The sequence below is a fragment of the Entelurus aequoreus genome, linkage group LG05 (assembly GCF_033978785.1).
Source record: "Entelurus aequoreus isolate RoL-2023_Sb linkage group LG05, RoL_Eaeq_v1.1, whole genome shotgun sequence".
In the NCBI taxonomy this organism is placed as follows: Eukaryota; Metazoa; Chordata; class Actinopteri; order Syngnathiformes; family Syngnathidae; genus Entelurus; species Entelurus aequoreus.
In genome coordinates this window covers 86,937,614-86,957,648 of record NC_084735.1, presented here as the reverse complement: position 1 = coordinate 86,957,648, position 20,035 = coordinate 86,937,614, and the positions used below count along the sequence as shown (strand labels likewise).

Sequence of the window (20,035 nt, the reverse complement as noted above, 5' to 3'; positions counted from 1 at the left end):
CTGATCCAGACCACAAGGTATTGTGTCAAATGTAGTTTAGAACCCCTTGAACGCAAAGTCTTTAGCTCGCATCTTTTCAGCCCAGGAATACTCAAAGGAAAAACTGGCCAAGGGTTTGAATATTTCAGGGCTTAGGTGCGTATTCTCGCCCACACTTTTAGTCGATGCCGAGCCGCATGCGCGGATACTGTATACCTCACCGTCAGCGGTCAAAAGTGGTGTGGCACACTTTCAGGGGTAGGTTTTTTCATTGCAGATTTTTTTTAACGTTCCAAAATCTGGGTGTCCTGATGCTACGGGGACAACTGAGCTCGGTGTGAAGACACACTGTGTCTGCCTCTTCACTCTCCCTTCAGGTCCACAAACCCGCCTCTGTGAGCGCTGACAACACGGCTCGGCCTGAAACATCCCGCCTCCATTCCACTCTTGGCCGAGACCCCTTCCGCTCGCATCCAACCTCACACTGCCCCTCTCTGTGCTCTCAATCCGCCCCCAAAGCTGCTTCCTCCGCTGTCTGGCTGACGTGGGGCTTGCAAAAACGCACTGCCTTATCCATTACACTCAACCTTTTTGACCTCGGGGCCCCACTCAAATATTAACACTGAATTAGTCATCTTACTCTTCCTTGTCAAATAATATGAAAGCATGTGTTAATCACAAATATTATTACTTGACAAATCTTTGAGCTCCTGTCGTCTGCTTTTGATGTTGTTCAGTGCCAGCTGACTCAGCTGAGACGAGTACTAAATGCAGGCGATGCAGTGTTTCCCATAAACTGCCAAGATACCTGTGGCGGTGGGGGCGTGGCCACCATGACATCATCGAGTAATTTGCATAATGTACTACAATGATATGATTTTCTCTAAAAAGGCTAAAAAAATGTATACTTACTAATTAATAATAACCTTTTTTTTTTTTAAACGTCCATCCATCCATCCATCCATCCATCCATTCATTTTACAATATAATTACAACACTTTATGTACATATTTATATACAGATTTGAACAATAAGTTATTCACTGAAATATATTTATTAATTGTGGTTCTTACAAAAAATATATCTTATAAAATATAAAAGCTAAAATGTCTCTTAAAGCTCTGCCCCTTTAATTAGTGCATACTAAATCATTTAACTTTAGCCTACTACTACTACAAGCATATTATTTACCAGCAACATAAAGTGAAACAGAGGCAGAGGTGTCCTGCCACAGTCAGTAACAAATAAACAGAAAACAGTAGTGGTCAAATACAAATAAGGCAACAAGAGAAGTATCCTACACTTCTCTTTTGTAAAGTAAATGTGAACAGCCGATATGGGCATCTACATCAACTATATGATTTGCCTGAGAAGCTGGACAGGACAAAAAAAAATAAAATAAAAAAAAATAAAACATTTTTTTTTTTTTTTTTTTTTTAAATTTGTGGCGGACGTAATTCTTTCGTGGCAGGCCGCCACAAATAAATGAATGTGTGGGAAACACTGCGATGTTATTTTCGAAAGGGAAACACCTGCCATGGAACATTGCAAACATATCAACTGCTCACATGGTGGAACTTGAAATGGTCGCAACATTTAAGTACTAGGGGATTGTTATTGATGAGAACTTGTCTTTTAAATCTCACTTCGAAACATTTTTATGAATGCACCTGACACTTATTTAAAAAAAACTGTTTATCACTGTGCCATACATTTTATTACTGTTGTAGCAACCTTGTCCACAATTGCACTTTGTATGCAAAAGTAAACTGTCCATCTTTGTCAGTCTGCAGATTTTCTCGATGGATGTTTTTAATAAATCACTTCTTGGTCTGGTTCCCCCTTAGTTATGCTCTTTTATGTGTATAGCAGGGGTCACCAACGCGGTGCCCGCGGGCACCAGGTAGCCCGTAAGGACCAGATGAGTAGCCCGCTGGCCTGTTCTAAAAATAGCTCAAATAGCAGCACTTACCAGTGAGCTGCCTCTATTTTTTAAATTGTATTTATTTACTAGCAAGCTGGTCTCGCTTGCCCGACATTTTTAATTCTAAGAGAGACAAAACTCAAATAGAATTTGAAAATCCAAGAAAATATTTGAAAGACTTGGTCTTCACTTGTTTAAATAAATTCATTATTTTTTTTACTTTGCTTCTTATAACTTTCAGAAAGACAATTTTAGAGAAAAAATACAACCTTAAAAATGATTTTAGAATTTTTAAACACATATACCTTTTTACCTTTTAAATTCCTTCCTCTTCTTTCCTGACAATTTAAATCAATGTTCAAGTAAATAATTTTTTTTTATTGTAAAGAATAATAAATACATTTTAATTTAATTCTTCATTTTAGCTTCTGTTTTTTCGACAAAGAATATTTGTGAAATATTTCTTCAAACTTATTATGATTAAAATTCCAAAAAAATATTCTGGCAAATCTAGAAAATCTGTAGAATCAAATTTAAATCTTATTTCAAAGTCTTTTGAATTTCTTTTAAAAAATTTGTTCTGGAAAATCTAGAAGAAATAATGATTTGTCTTTGTTAGAAATATAGCGTGGTCCAATTTGTTATATATTCTAACAAAGTGCAGATTGGATTTTAACCTATTTAAAACATGTCATCAAAATTGTAAAATTAATCTTATAGTCAGGAAAAATGACTAATGATGTTCCATAAATTCTTTTTTAAATTTTTTCAACAAGATTCGAATTAGCTAGTTTTTCTCTTCTTTTTTTCGGTTGAATTTTGAATTTTAAAGAGTCGAAATTGAAGATAAACTATGTTTCAAAATTTTATTGTCATTTTTTTCGTGTTTTCTCCTCATTTAAACCGTTTAATTAAGTGTAAATATCATTAATTATTAATAATAACAGAGTTAAAGGTAAATTGAGCAAATTGGCTATTTTCGGCAATTTATTGAAGTGTGTATCAAACTGGTAGCCCTTCGCATGAATCACTACCCAAGAAGTAGCTCTTGCTTTCAAAAAGGTTGCTGACCCCTGCTGTAGAGACTCCAATCGCGACAGTTTGCGTCCACATGACATCAATGGCCTCAACTGGTTCCCAGAGCCAAGACAAGTCTCTGTAAAAAAGCCTTCAGCTTTGCTGCTCCATGGTCACGGAATGAATTACAAAAGAATCTGAGGTTACCTGAACGCATCACTTTGGGGGAATTTCAGGCCATTTTAAAGAATCGAGAAGATGTTTCTATTGGGCACCATACTTGTTTTTATTGAAACATTTCATTTTTTACCTTCATTGCGTGTTTTATGCTTATGTTGTAAGTAATTGGTACTTTTAACTATAGTGTCTGACTGATACTGTTTGTTGTTGTTGTTGTTGTTCTATTTATTGGTGAAACCTGTTTTTTCTGTCCTCTTGGCCAGGTCACTCATGTAAAAGAGGTTTTAATCTCAATGACTTTTTTTTACCTGGTTAAATAAAAGAAAATGAAAAAAAAAAAAAAAAAAAGAATGATCAGGCTGATTACAAAAATAATAACTGCAAAAATAGGGATGTATAAAACTGATGAAAAATACATTTGCATACAATTACGCAGTGCGGCAAAAAAAAAAAAAATTCCAACTATATTGATAATAAATAAAATATGTTACTTAAAAAATATCATCATACACTCTAAAAACTAATAATAAATAAATGTGCATATTCATTAAAAGGTATGACAATTATTTCATACAATTTACAAACGATGTTAAAATAAATCAAATTTAACTAAATAAATAATAATAATTAGAGATGTCCGATAATGGCTATTTTGCCGATATTCGATATTCCGATATTGTCCAACTCTTAATTACCGATTCCGATATCAACCGATACCGATATATACAGTGGTGGAATGAACACATTATTATGCCTAATTTTGTTGCGATGCCCCGCTGGATGCATTAAACAATGTAACAAGGTTTTCCAAAATAAATCAACTTAAGTTATGGAAAAAAATGCCAACATGGCACTGCCATATTTATTATTGAAGTCACAAAGTGCATTATTTTATTTTTTAACATGCCTCAAAACAGCAGCTTGGAATTTGGGACATGCTCTCCCTGAGAGAGCATGAGGAGGTTGAGGTGGGCAGGGTTGGAGGGGCGGGGTTGCGGTGGGGGGTGTATTGTAGCGTCCCGGAAGAGTTAGTGCTGCAAGGGGTTCTGGGTATTTCTTCTGTTGTGTTATGGTGCGGATGTTCTCCCAAAATGTGTTTGTCATTCTTGTTTGGTGTGGGTTCACAGTGTGGCGCACATTTGTAACAGTGTTAAAGTTGTTTATACGGCCACCCTCAGTGTGACCTGTATGGCTGTTGACCAAGTATGCATTGCATTTACTTGTGTGTGTGAAACGCCGTAGATATTATGTGACTGGGCCGGCACGCAAAGGAAGTGCCTTTAAGGTTTATTGGCGCTCTGTACTTCTCCCTACGTCCGTGTACACAGCGGCCTTTTAAAAAGTCATAAAATGTACTTTTTGAAAGCGATACCGATCATTTTGAAAGCGATACAGATCATTTCCAATATTACATTTTAAAGCATTTAACGGCCGATAATATCGTCAGTCCGATATTATCGGACATCCCTAATAATAATCATGATATGTGTCTGACATAAACTGTCAATAAAATTAAAGTGCAAAGGAAAATACAGTTTCACCAATTTAGTCATAATTTTTGCACTTAAAACATTTCTTTATAACTTTTAGCTCCAGACTACTTCTGTTTGTTTGATTGATTGATTGAAACTTGTATTAGTAGATTGCACAGTACAGTACATATTCCGTACAATTGACCACTAAATGGTAACACCCCAATAAGTTTTTCCACTTGTTTAAGTCGGGGTCCACGTTAATCAATTCATGGTAATGAATAATGATATTGTCTTTACCGCTACAAGTGGTGGAAATGTGTATTACAACTGAGTACCGTTGCGGTCCACACGAACACAATATTTTTTGGCGGCCCAACGGCTACAGAAGAAGACGATTACGTTAATGTGAGTTTTATATAAAGGAGTATCCAACCACAGGTGCAAAGACACGTAACCAGCAGTAATAGCTGGTTTATAGGCTTAACTAATAAACCTGATGCAAACCTGTTGAAGACCAATTAATAAATATGCATTAATTACTTATATCAATCATTTAAAGGCCTACTGAAATGAAATGTTTTTTATTTAAACGGGGATAGCAGATCCATTCTATGTGTCATACTTGATCATTTCGCGATATTGCCATATTTTTGCTGAAAGGATTTAGTAGAGAACGACGATAAAGTTTGCAACTTTTGGTCGCTGATAAAAAAAAAGCCTTGCCTGTAGCGGAAGTAGCGTGACGTCACCGGAGGAAGGATTCCTCACAATTCCCCGTTGTTTACAATGGAGCGAGAGAGATTCGGACCGAGAAAGCGACGATTACCCCATTAATTTGAGCCAGGATGAAAGATTCGTGGATGAGGAACGTTAGAGTGAAGAACTAGAGAGGCAGTGCAGGGTGTATCTTTTTTCGCTCTGACCGTAACTTAGGTACAAGCTGGCTCATTGGATTCCACACTCTCTCCTTTTTCTATTGTGGATCACGGATTTGTATTTTAAACCACCTGGGATACTATATCCTCTTGAAAATGAGAGTCCAGAACGCGAAATGGACATTCACAGTGACTTTTATCTCCACGACAATACATCAGCGAAGCTCTTTAGCTACGGAGCTAACGTGATAGAATCTGGCTCAAAGGCAAATAGAAACAAAATAAATAAATCCCTGACTGGAAGGATAGACAGAAGATCAACAATACTATTAAACCATGGACATGTAACTACACGGTTAATAATTCCCAGCCTGGCAAAGCTTAACAATGCTGTTGCTAACAACGCTGAAGCTAACTTAGCAACTTAGCAACCGGACCTCACAGAGCTATGCTAAAAACATTAGCGCTCCACCTACGCCAGCCAGCCCTCATCTGCTCATCAACACCCGTGCTCACCTGCGTTCCAGCGATCGACGGCGCGACGAAGGACTTCACCCGATCACAGATGCGGTTGGCGGCTAGCATCGGCTAGCGCGTCTGCTATCCAAGTAAATACTCCTTGTTGTGTTGCTGCAGCCAGCCGCTAATACACCGATCCCACCTACAGCTTTCTTCTTTGCAGTCTCCATTGTTCATTAAACAAATTGCAAAAGATTCACCAACACAGATGTCCACAATACTGTGGAATTGTTCAATGAAAACAGAGCAGTTTGTACGGTGACACATTGGGTACGAATACTTCCGTTGCCGTCGTGACGTCACGCGCATACGTCATCATACATACGTCATCACACATACGTCATCACACATACGTCATCATACATACGTCATCATACATACGTCATCATACATACGTCATCATACATACGTCATCATACATACGTCATCATACATACGTCATCATACATACGTCATCATACATACGTCATCATACATACGTCATCATACATACGTCATCATACATACGTCATCACACATACGTCATCATACATACGTCATCATACATACGTCATCATACATACGTCATCACACATACGTCATCATACATACGTCATCGTACATACGCCATCATACATACGCCATCATACATACGTCATCACACATACGTCATCATACATACGTCATCATACATACGTCATCACACATACGTCATCATACATACGTCATCGTACATACGCCATCATACATACGCCATCATACATACGTCATCACACATACGTCATCATACATAGACGTTTCCAACCGGAAGTTTAGTGGGAAATGTAAAATGTCACTTTATAAGTTAACCCGGCCGTATTGGCATGTGTTGCAATGTTAAGATGTCATCATTGATATATAAACTATCAGACTGCGTGCTCGCTAGTAGTGGCTTTCAGTAGGCCTTTAACTACAGTCGTCATATATTTCAGTTTGGAAGCTGTATTCAAGGCAGACACAAAGTTGAGTCGTGGATTTTTGGCTGGGTGGCCGTGACTAATGTGGCTTCAGTTGACTTCGTTCTTACTAATCCCGCTCGTCAGGAAGTAATAAGTCCAGTTGGGCTTGAGTCACCTCAGTAACCTCCAAGCAATCAACGCGTACGCAAACACACATGCTTCATTGTGCACGCAATCTGACACTGACACGCACGAGAAGGCTGTGTTTGCGTTTGACTCGACAAGACACGTGCAGCTGGAGGACAAAGGGGGTCTTGTGCGCTGAATCATCCTCTTATCGGAACTAATGTACGTCAATTTGTTGTGAGAATGAAAACAGTCGTGAGGAAGGAGCATCTTTGTTCCACCAAATATTTATCCAATCAAAAAGTAGAAAAACAAATGTTTTATTGAGAGCTGAATGATTAACTCTGTGCAGCGCAAACCACTGAAAATAAAGGCATGACCGCCTATTTAATACAGCTTAACTTGGACACATTTTTTACTTCATTAACTGTGGAATCAAGTATAATCTCGACTCGATCGTTCACAATCATTATGAGAGACAACACAGAGATGATAAAATGTGAGTCACCGTTGTAGCCTTTAAAACAACTCCAAAACCCTCCATCACCGTTTTATATACACACTGCAAGTATATATATCATGTAGTAACAGACACCTTCATAACAATATGTAATATGTACAATATACACACTGCAAGTATATATATAATGTAGTAACAGACACCTTCATAACAATATGTAATATGTACAATATACACACTGCAAGTATATATATAATGTAGTAACAGACACCTTCATAACAATATGTAATATGTACAATATACACACTGCAAGTATATATATAATGTAGTAACAAACACCTTCATAACAATATGTAATATGTACAATATACACACTGCAAGTATATATATATATAATGTAGTAACAGACACCTTCATAACAATATGTAATATGTTTTACAGTGTTTCCCATAAACTGCCAAGATACCTGTGGCGGTGGGGGCGTGGCTATGGGCGTGGTCACCGTGACATTATCGATTAATTTGCATAATTTACTACAATGATTTCATTTTCTCTAAAAAGGCTCAAAAAATGTATACTTACTAATTAATAATAACAGTTTTGTTTTAAACGTCCATCCATCCATTTTACAATATAATTACAACACTTTATGTACATATTTATATACAGATTTGAACAATAAGTTATTCACTGAAATATATTTATTAATTGTGGTTCTTACAAAAAATATATCTTATAAAATATAAAAGCTAAAATGTCTCTTAAAGCTCTGCCCCTTTAATTAGTGCATACTAAATAATTTCACTTTAGCCTACTACTACAAGCATATTATTTACCAGCAACATAAAGTGAAACAGAGGCAGAGGTGTCCTGCCACAGTCAGTAACAAATAAACAGAAAACAGTAGTGGTCAAATACAAATAAGGCAACAAGAGAAGTATCCTACACTTCTCTTTTGTAAAGTAAATGTGAACAGCCTATATGGGCATCTACATCAACTATATGATTTGCCTGAGAAGCTGGACAGGTATCTTGGCAGTTTATGGGAAAACTGTACTCTCTATTTTATGCAGCACTTTTTTTTCTGCAGCTGTTACATACAGTATACTGTAATATTGTACATGGTAATTGGGATTTGTTATATATATTATATAAAAATATAATATATCAGTATATATTATATACTGTATATATAATGTGTAAATATTACATATATGTTATATTCTATATTGCTACTATGGTACATTTTTAGTCTACTTAATACTGTACCTGCATTACCCTTTCCATGCTTACCCTTTCCAACCTTTGTAACTGAGCTACTGTGTGGAACAATTTCCCTTGTGGATCAATAAAGTTTGTTTAAGTCTTCTCCTACTAACAGCCCTTTATTTTGACGAGGTAGTTGACAATTGTGACATCATTTCACCCATCAAAACAACGCATCCACACACACACAGCCACGCCTCATCAAGGCCTGCTTGACTACTCTCTAACAATGCGCCATGGAGCTTTTCTGGCACGGAGGAGCTTGAGGGATGGGCCGCAACAAGGTTTATGACTCTGCTGACGTCAAAGACATAATTCAAATACTTAACCAAGCTGCAGCTTCCAGCCCCCAGGATCCCCCTCCTTTGGCCGGAAAACCTGAAACGGACCCACACACGGATTTGTGCCACTGTCATGGAGCAACACCTGCAGGCCGTCAGTGTGAGACACAACAACAACATACAGCATCTGAGTATGCTAAAATAAGAGCTAAGGCAGGAGCAAAATGTCAATAGTCCACCTAAATATTGGTAAGACAAACATCTTGTTTTTGTCTTTAGTTTCAAGGTAAAGGATGCATGTCTTGTAATTGTAATCTACGTTGATTAACACTTTACGGTGCAGATAAATCCTGAATTCTGAACCGAACATTTTTGCAATGTTTGTTTAAAAATGCTAAATTGCAATTTTAAGACTACCGTATATTTAGCAGGCTGCCCTTTGTCACCGAATTTCTAGGCGCAGTCAGGGCGTTGAGGGGATCCGCAGGATTAGGTCTCTGCTTTTTGCAGATGATGTGGTTCTGCTGGCTTCATCTGGCCAGGATCTTCAGCTCTCGCTGGATCGGTCCGTAGCCGAGTGTGAAACGACTGGGATGAGAATCAGCACGTCCAAGTCAGAGTCCATGGCTGTCACCCGGAAAAGGGTGGAGCGCCATCTCCGGGTTGGGGAAGAGATCTTGCCCCATGTGGAGGAGTTCAATTACCTCGGAGTCTTGTTCACGAGTGAGGGATCGACAGGTGGATCGGTGCGGCGTCTTCAATAATGCGGACGCTGTATCGATCCGTTGTGGTGAAGAAGGAGCTGAGCTGGAAGGCAAAGCTCTCAATTTACCGGTCGATCTACGTTCCCATCCTCACCTATGGTCATGAGTTTTGGGTTATGACCGATAGGACAAGATCACGGGTACAAGCGGCCGAAAAGAGTTTCCTCCGCCAGATGGCAGAGCTCTTCCTTAGAGATAGGGTGAGAAGCTCTGTCATCTCAAAGTAAAGCTGCTTCTCCTCCACATGGAGAGGAGCCAGATGAGGTGGTTCGGGCATCTGGTCAGGATGCTACCTGAACACCTCCCTAGGGAGTTGTTTAGGGCATGTCCGACCGGTAGGAGGCCATGGGGAAGACCCAGGACACGTTGGGAAGACTATGTCTCTTGGCTGGCCTGGGAACGCCTCAGGATCCCCCGGGAGGAGCTGGACGAAGTGGCTGGGGAGAGGGAAGTCTGGGCTTCCCTGTTTAGGCTGCTGCCCTCGCGACCCGACCTCGGATAGGCGGAAGAAGATGGATGGTATATTTAGCAATCACGTGCTAATGCAATAGCTTCCTTTCATTGTGCCCGTGCGCCCTTTTAGGCGGACTAGTGTACGTGTCAACTACTCATCTCTAGTCAGAACACTGTAAGGTATCACATGATTGATTACCTGCTTATGTTCAAGCCTCAACATCTGTGACGAGACACGGATAACGCGAGTATCACGGATTAATCACGAGCAACGGTCAAACACGTCATAACCAAGAGTTGTGTTGATCAAGAGAAATAAAGAAAGGGCAACGCAAAGCAATTCTAATCAGTTAGGAAGGATTGAGCTCTTTGTTCACCGCTGGGCTCACGAGAGAACTTCAGTCGTCTTACGCGGAAAGGCGCATAATAGCGTCAGCAGCCCAAAGGTTGCCTTCTCAGATACTTATAGCTCATGACTATGGCCATGTGCTTCTTGTTGATTTAAATCCTCCCCATATCACATCTGATTAGAGTGGTTAAAACTATGGAGCTTTTTTTATTTTATATATATATATAAACCTTTGTTGTCTTTTCTATCCCCATGTACACTGTACCAAAAGCCCACCGTTTCTAGCAGGAATTCATAAGAGCCATCTACTCAATGAGATCTTTCGTCACGACTCGGGGGCAAGAAATTCTTTGAAAAAACAAAAGTAAAAGAGGAAAACGACGGTCTCCTTTTCCAAATTAAAGAGATGATGAAATTGAGAAAGGAACATGCATCATTATTCACAGGCAAGTGTGAGCAAAATCTTTGTTTACTCAGAAGTGTCTGATGACATATTCTGTGGTGAAGCAGGAGGGGTTGGGATCATTTAAAACACTATGCTGAAATGTGACAAATGTAATGGCAAACTTAATATTTTAGCAATTTCTTGCCAAAAACCACAATTTGAGTCTAAGTGGTTGTGTGTGCTGCTTTGTCTTTACTGCATTGGTCTGTTTTATGTCCAGAGATAAGACACTTTTATGGCCCTGATACATTCTTGGGAGTCAATTGGGGATAGCTCCAAACCCACACCTTCTCCTTGAATGGGACTCAGACTGGTTGATCACTCATTTTTATTGTATTTGTCTTTTTGTCAAAGGTTGCTCTTCTCACTTTGTGATTGTGACTGTCTGTCCAAATTGTTATCAAAACATTCCAGTTTTTGCTAATATCACAATCAGATAAGATCAGGTCAGGTCAGATCAGTCTACATTCCTGCCCTCAGCTATGGTCACAAGCTTTGGGTAACGACCCAAAGGACAAGGTCGCGAATACAAGCGGCAAAAAATGAGTTTCCTCCGCAGGATGTCTGGGATCACCCTCAGAGATAGGGTGAGAAGTTTGGTCATTCGGGAGAGACTCAGAGTAGAGCCGCTGCTCCTTCATGTCTAGAGGAGCTAGCTGAGATGGCTCGGGCATCTACTACGGATGCCTCCAGGACGCCTTCCTGGTGAGGTGTTTCGGGCATGTCCAGCCGGGAGGAGACCTCGGGGCAGACCTAGGACACGTTGGAGGGACTATGTCTCATAGCTGGCCTAGGAAGGCCTCGGTATCCCCTCTGTAGAACTAGCTGAGGTGGCTGGGGACAGGGAATTCTGGGCATCTCTGCTTAAACTGCTGCTCCCGCAACCCGGACTTGGATAAGCGGCGGGAAAATGGATGGATGGATGGACAATCAGATAAAGTGTGTTTTTCTATTCCTCCTTCCCCTTCTTGGGGATGAGACGTCCTGTCTCTCCCACTCTCATCCACAAAAGCTGTACAATTCTGGAAGAGTTCTTAGTCTCTCTCTCACACCTTCTTTCTTTCTGTAGCAGCGTTAACTTTCTCTTTTGTAATTTGATGTTATTTGCGATCTCAAATAAAAACTTAAAGGACATTAACTTTCTCTGGACATTTGTTTATCGAATAGGAAAAACACGAGTATTAAATTACACTTAAAGTATTAAATGGAACCTGACATCTCGACACTGTCAGATTCAGCAGTGTAATGATAAAATCACGGTTTACTTTGTAGTTAGTTAAAATATTTAAAATAAATATCATGACCCTTTGGCCTCCATGTGGAGTAGCGGCACTGACTTCAACAAAAGATTAGCACAAAGAATTACGAAAATTCCAGGCTTTAGTGTTTGGTTGCAATTTTTAGTCCAAAAGCAAAAAAAATAATTTACGTTTGTCTTTACAGCTTTCCCATCGACAAAAAACGAGAGCAGTTAGAGATTGCTCGCCGACGTCAACAACTTCAATAACTTTTGGTGCAATAAAATAAACCTCTGAAGTTGGGAATGACGTCACCTTCGAGTTATGAGCATTCCAGCTACGGTTGGAAATGAAGATGGCCACATCCATCAAAGCTATTCTTGCAATTGCCTTATCTGAATATAAACAAAAGTGTGCACTTCTTTTGCAACCTCCACACAACACCGTGGATGAAGAGGAAACACAAAGACGTAATTGCTAACATTGTAGAACACAAAACACACACATTTTTTACAATTACCCTACAGAAACAAAACCATTTTCTAGACGTCCAACAATACATCACACATGGCTGATTTAGTGCTACATAAAAACTAGTCAGAAGTGCTAGTAACAGATATCACAGATGCTTCTATTTTTGTTTACATTCAGAGCAGCCATCTTTGAAAGCCTACTCGAGGGTGGTAAGGACCCTCTGATTTTCCGAGTAGGGCGCGTTCCAGTTGGAACTTCCGAGTAGGAACTCGGAAATTCTGACTTTCCGGTACAACTGGAACGCACCATTAGTTCTTGTCGTTTGTCGCTCAACGCATTTGATCCTATCGATTCATTTCTAGTCATAAGACCTAAGGCCAAATGTGGTTCTGTACACACAGCTAGTCAACAGCAAGCAACGGTCTCAGTCCAACTCGTTGTAGCCTCAAGGGTCAAGATATTTCTTTAAATGTGAAAATAATATATAAAAACTTGTGGTACCAATAGGGATGATACTCGAAACCGGTTTTCCCGGTTGTTCGATAAGAAAAGAACCGAGTCCTCTGACTCGAATCCCTTTTTGAGAACCGGTACCCGTTATCGAGACCACTATAGTAAAGAAAAAGAGTTGGTTCTTTATTCGAATCCCTCGGAACGAATCCCGTCCCGACCAGAAATGCTCCGTGTGACATCGCAAGAAATGACGTCACGTAGCTCAGTCATTAGGCGCAGATAGGGAAAGCAGGAAAAAAATGGACGGGAAAAAGCGCTCCAATGTGTAATAAAGTTCAAAACAAAAGGTATAATCCAATGAACAACTTTACTGAGAGATTTGAGCAAACACTCGAAGAACACTTTTACGACCAACCGGAAACATAGCAACCAGGCTAGCAACGCACCTCCTTTACGGCAGCTGTCGCAACCTTCTTAAAACAACCGCAGCACATACATATATATACAACACTGCAGCACATACATATATATACAACACTGCAGCACATACATATATATACAACACCGCAGCACATACATATATATACAACACTGCAGCACATACATATATATACAACACTGCAGCACATACATATATATACAACACCGCAGCACATACATATATATACAACACTGCAGCACATACATATATATACAACACATCTCCCTTTTTTAACTTTTGTTTTTCTTTCCTTGTAAACGTTACAAAATCACACTGTATATGTGTTGTCTGTCTAATTATAAATAATACAGACGAGGCGTGTTGGCTGACTTCTTGACGTTTACTTTCACAGCGTGCTCATTCTTAGCTGCCGGGTGACGATATGCAACAACACTTTTCGGGGCTACCGCGCATGCTCGTCACTCCCGTTGCATGCTGGGTAGTGTAGTTGTTATATTCCCTAGCTCATAACATCTTTCCCCCTATAAATAAATAATGTTAACTCAATAAAGTGTATTTCTTTTTTTAGCTTTAACTTTTCATTTTTTAGCATTGTAACCACATTTGCAAACAACTTTTCTCTTCATAGAATTTTCTTTCAATAAAGAAATAAAGTGCAAAAATGTCAAAGCATCATAACAAACAGTTATGTTCCAATAGCAGCAGAAGTGCACTTTTTGGAGAGCTGTATTATTTTCACTTTTGTGCCCAAAGGACTGATTTTATTTAACACTATATTATTATTTATACACCTATAGTGATCACAGAGACAGCTTGTTTTTGTGTTACTGTATATATTTGTTTTTATGAAAAATCCCACTTAATATACTTTGGGTAACAACAGTCAATATTTTTTTTTGTTGTTGTTTTTTTTTGGGGGGTAACAGTCAATATTTATTTATTTATTAGATTAAATTGTTTTCTTATATAATAAAAGTGAGCTTTTGTTAAACCAAATATTGTGTGTTTTTTTCCATATACAACAACCTATCTGGACTCCATAAGAGAATCCATAAGGAATTGGTTCGATAAGAGGATTCGATAATAGGCTCCAACTCGATAATTTCTTATCAAACATCATCCCTAGGTACCAATATCTCATTTATATTTTTGACGTCCGTGTATTTTATCCTGTAAGGCAAACTTGACATACTGAGGTTTCTCTTCAACACACCACAGTGGATAGTTGTTCTCGTCGGCCATCGCAGAGACAAGGTCAAGGTTTGAGAGAAGAGTGGAGGAGGTAATGCCAGACATGCAAGTTTTTTCCTGCTGCTAAAAACCGGCGAGCAAACACTTTGTACGTTTTGCTGACGTCAAGCCTGCTTTTGAAGAACCAGTGCAACAGGAAACAAAGTCCGTACTTCCCTCCTCTATTTTCATCTGTGCGTTCCCTCCCTCATGATAACCTCCAAATTTGGACTCTCACTATTATGCATACTTGTGCAATTTTTGACTTAAAGTGAACGTGTACCTTGGAGTGAGAAAACAACAAAAGATTACTTGTTAAAGGGCTCTTAGTAGCAGGCTGTACTTCCAGAGGAGGCTGCGCTCCTTCAGCGTCTGTAAAAAAACTCTTGTGGATGTACTACCAGTCTGTGGTTGCCAGTGTTCTGTACTACATAGTAGTGTGCTGGGGGGGGGGCAGTACATCTAAGAAGGACAGCTCCAGACTGGAGAAACTGATCAGGCGGGCCGGTTCTACGATCGGAATAAAACTGGACTCACTGGTGACGGTGGCAGAGAAGAGGACTGTGGAAAAACTAGTAAGCATCCTGGATGATGCCAGTCACCCTCTGCATAGTGTTATCAGTAGCCAGAGGAGCCTATTTTTCTATTTTGTTTCCATTTATACCCCCATTATTTACTTTTTAAATTCGATCTCAATTCTGTACACTGCTGCTGTAATTTTTATTTTCCTGAGGGAACTCTCCTGAAGGAATCAATAAAGTACTATCTATCTATCTAGTATGCAAAACGTACTTTTCTTACCTGTTACTCCAGTACCTGTGTTTGTGTATTTGGGATCATGCGCCTGCGAATTTGAAATCCAATCATGGAGGCATGGCGAAGACATTTATAAAACAATTCTGCCTTCTTCCAAACTTGCTCCAAACGTTGTGACGAATTTGGCCTTAGTTATGTCAGCAGATATCTCTAGGTATAGTAGAGGTTTACCCAAAGAGCTTCGTGCGAGTCCGACATATTTATCCAGTTGTAGTCCTGTACTTCAAAACCATCCACTTGCTCCCTAGATCCCATTCCCTGTCCTCTGCTCAAAAGTCATTAACCCCCTCCTTACGTTAGTAATCAATCTCTCCCTCAGAACTGGCACAGTGCCCACCGCTCTTGAAACAGCTCTTATCAAACCCCTTCTGACAAAAAACTACCCTTGATCCCAAACCCCTTTCAAACTACACGCCAATCTCTAACCTCCCATTCATTTCCAAAACTCTCGAAAAAGTTGTCTCCTCTCAACTCCACAATCATCTCAAAACTAAGTCTATATGAAAAATTCCAATCCGGTTCCCGCCATAGCACAGAAACAGCTCTCCTCAGAGTAACCAGCAATCTGCTGATGTCTCCTGACTCCGGTTCCACATCTCTCCTCATTCTTCTCGACATCTTTACTGCGTTCGACACTATTGACCACCACATCTTCCTTCACCGTCTCCAGCACTTCATCGGCCTTCCGACACTGCCCTTCTACCTCTGACAGGACCGAGTATGAGGTCCTGGGGGATGCTAAGTCTCGTCCTCACACCGTCACCTGTGAGGGCCCCCAGGGCTCCGTACTCGGTCCAACCCTCTTCACCATCTACATGCAGGCACACATTTGAACCCCTGAACACGCCCGCACGCCTCGCCTCTCTTTCTTCAGCCTCACATCCTCTCCACACCGTTATCTGTCAGTAGACTCCATATGGAAGTGCTTGTGGTTAGCTGAGATTGGTAGGTCGTGAGTTCAAACCCCGGCCAAGTCATACCAAAGACTATAAAAATGGGACCCATTACCTCCCTGGAATTGGGGGTTAAATCACCAAAATTAATCCCGAGCGCGGCCACCGCTGCTGCTCACTGCTCGCCTCACCTCCAAGGAGGTGGAACAAGGGGATGGGTCAAATGCAGAGGATAATTCCACCACAACTAATGTGTGTGTGGCAATCAGCGGTACGTTATTTTTAACTTTACCTATAAACGACAACATGGCAGACGAGGTGGGGACGTAGTGGAAGGAGGCTTGGCTAGGAGGAGGACTTCAGCTCGCAAATAAGAGCGCACACAAAACGGCGCAAAAAGTGTCTTTAAGATGGTCCGTAAAACAAAGTCTATAGCAAATTCGGACCAAAGAATCAGCATCACATGTTCTGTAGACTACAAGGAAGTGTTTTAAATGTGGAAAAATATTCACAATATGAACCTTTTAAGACATGTTAATGAAAATATATATTTTTTACATTATGACAAAACCAACAATGACCCACATTATTAAGGTATTTCGTAAAACTTTATATACTAAACATGTAGTTCATCAGAATGCTCAGAATCTATTGATATTATTTAGTATGGTGCAGCATTAGAATGCTCAGAATCTATTGATATTATTTAGTATGGTGCAGCATTAGAATGCTCAGAATCTATTAATATTATTTAGTATGGTGCAGCATTAGAATGCTCAGAATTTATTGATATTATTTAGTATGGTGCAGCATTAGAATGCTCAGAATCTATTAATATTATTTAGTATGGTGCAGCATTAGAATGCTCAGAATCTATTAATATTATTTAGTATGGTGCAGCATTAGAATGCTCAGAATCTATTAATATTATTTAGTATGGTGCAGCAGATTGTTTCATCAAAAATGTCAGATAAGATCTGCAATATTTGTCATCTTTTTAAGTTTTAGAACACTTTCATGTGTCATTTATTAAATATCCATTCGCAATTAATTCACTACCCACTATGATTTTCTTTTTTAAATTATAATCATCAAAATTATAAGTACGGTATCAATTTTCCTAACTTAACCACCTTGTGATTTATTTTTAATTTATGGGTGATTCAGAGTTTTAATTGGAATGAAGCCCATTATTTGCCCTTGTAGGCCGTGATATGAGGACAGGACTTACCTGACAAGCAGACTTTGGTGACAGAAGGCTGGTTTCCAGCAGGAGATCGCCTACAGACATGAACACATTACATTTAGTGTGAAATCACAATGACTATGACTATAAATGACAAGGGTTCTTCAACAGAACGCTGCATTAGCAATGTTATTTATGTGGTGGCGCCCTCTAGTGGGACACATTGGACCCTCTACAAAAACAAATCTAAAGAAGTCTACATCCTCCAGGTTAAAGGCCTACTGAAAGCCACTACTACCAACCACGCAGTCTGATAGTTTATATATCAATGATGAAATCTTAACATTGCAACACATGCCAATACGGCCGGGTTAACTTATAAAGTGCAATTTTAAATTTCCCGCCACACTTCCGCTGGAAAACGTCTCGGTATGATGACGTATGCGTGTGACGTAGCCAGTGAAACAGAGGTATGGCTTCCCCATTGAAGCCAATACGAAATAGCTCTGTTTTCATCTCATTATTCCACGTGATTCTGGACATCTGTGTTGGTGAATCTGTTGCAGTTTGTTCATTGCATTATGGAGAAAGAAGCTGAGCAAGCAAAGAAGAAAGTTGTCGGTGCGAAGCGGATATTTTGCGAGGGAAGTCAGCAACACAACACAGTCGGTGTTTCATTGTTTACATTCCCGAAAGATGCAGTCAAGATCGAAGAACTCGGACAACAGAGACTCTAACCAGGAGGACTTTGATTTGGATACACAGACGCGATACCGTGAGTACGTAGCTGCGCTTCCAAACATTTGATCGCTTGCTATAACTAGCTCGAGCTAGTAGCTAGCATAACAAACACCTAGGTGTTTGTTATGCGGGATTAATTTGTGGCATATTAAATATAAGCCTGGTTGTGTTGTGGCTAATAGAGTATATATATGTCTTGTGTTTATTTATTGTTGTAGTCATTCCCAGCTGAATATCAGGTCCCACCCGCACGCTTCCAAACATTTGATTGCTTGCCCGTACGTGCGTGTCACGTACGTAACTTTGGTTAAATATATAAGCTTTATGAACCTTGGGTTAGGTGAACGGTTCTTTGGGCTGAGTGATTGTGTGTGTTGTGCAGGTGTTTGAATTGTATTGGCGGGTTATATATACGGGATCCCGTCCATATAACCCGCTCAAGCTACAACTAGCTCGAGCTAGTAGCTAGGAGCTAGCATAACAAACACCTAGGTCGGGGGTCGGCAACCCGCGGCTCTAGAGCCGCATGCGGCTCTTTAGCGCCGCCCTAGTGGCTCTCTGGAGATTTTTCAAAAATGTATGAAGAATGGAAAAAGATGAGGGGAAAAAAAATCTATTTTTTTGTTTTAGTATGGTTTCTGTAGGAGGACAAACATGACACAAACCTCCGTAATTGTTATAAATCACACTGTTTATATTAAACATGCTTCACTGATTGAAGTATTTGGCGAGCGCCGTTTTGTCCTACTTATTTCGGCGGTCCTTGAACTCACCGTATAGTCTGTTTACATGCATAACTTTCTCCGACTTTCTAGGACGTGTTTTATGCCACTTCTTTTTCTGTCTCATTTTGTCCACCACACTTTTAACGTTGTGCGTGAATGCACAAAGGTGAGTTTTGTTGATGTTATTGATTTGTGTGGAGTGCTAATCAGACATATTTGGTCACTGCATGACTGCAAGCTAATCGATGCTAACATGCTATTTAGGCTAGCTATATGTACATATTGCATCATTATGCCTCATTTGTAGGTATATTTGAGCTCATTTAGTTTCCTTTAAGTCCTCTTAATTAAATGTATATCTCATGACACACTATCTGTATGTAATATGGCTTTTAATTTGTTGCGGCTCCAGACAGATTTGTTTTTGTTTTTTTGGTCCAATATGGCTCTTTCAACATTTTGGGTTGCCGACCCCTGACCTAGGTGTTTGTTATGCGGGATTCATTTGTGTCATATTAAATATAAGCCTGGTTGTGTTGTGGCTAATAGAGTATATATATGTCTTGTGTTTATTTACTGTTGTAGTCATTCCCAGCTGAATATCAGGTCACCCCCGCCTCTCACAGCATCTTCCCTATCTGAATCGCTTCCACTCCCCACTAGTCCTTCACTTGCACTTTACTCATCCACAAATCTTTCATCCTCGCTCAAATTAATGGGGAAATCGTCGCTTTCTCGGTCCGAATCTCTCTCACTTCATGCGGCCATCATTGTAAACAATAGGGAACTTTGCGTATATGTTCAACT

General features: G+C 39.8%; 1 pseudogene; it reads right to left on the bottom strand.

Moving 5' to 3' along the window:
• LOC133651211 (cAMP-specific 3',5'-cyclic phosphodiesterase 4B-like) overlaps positions 1-20,035 on the bottom strand; it is an 81,174-nt pseudogene that overhangs the window by 50,208 nt on the left and 10,931 nt on the right.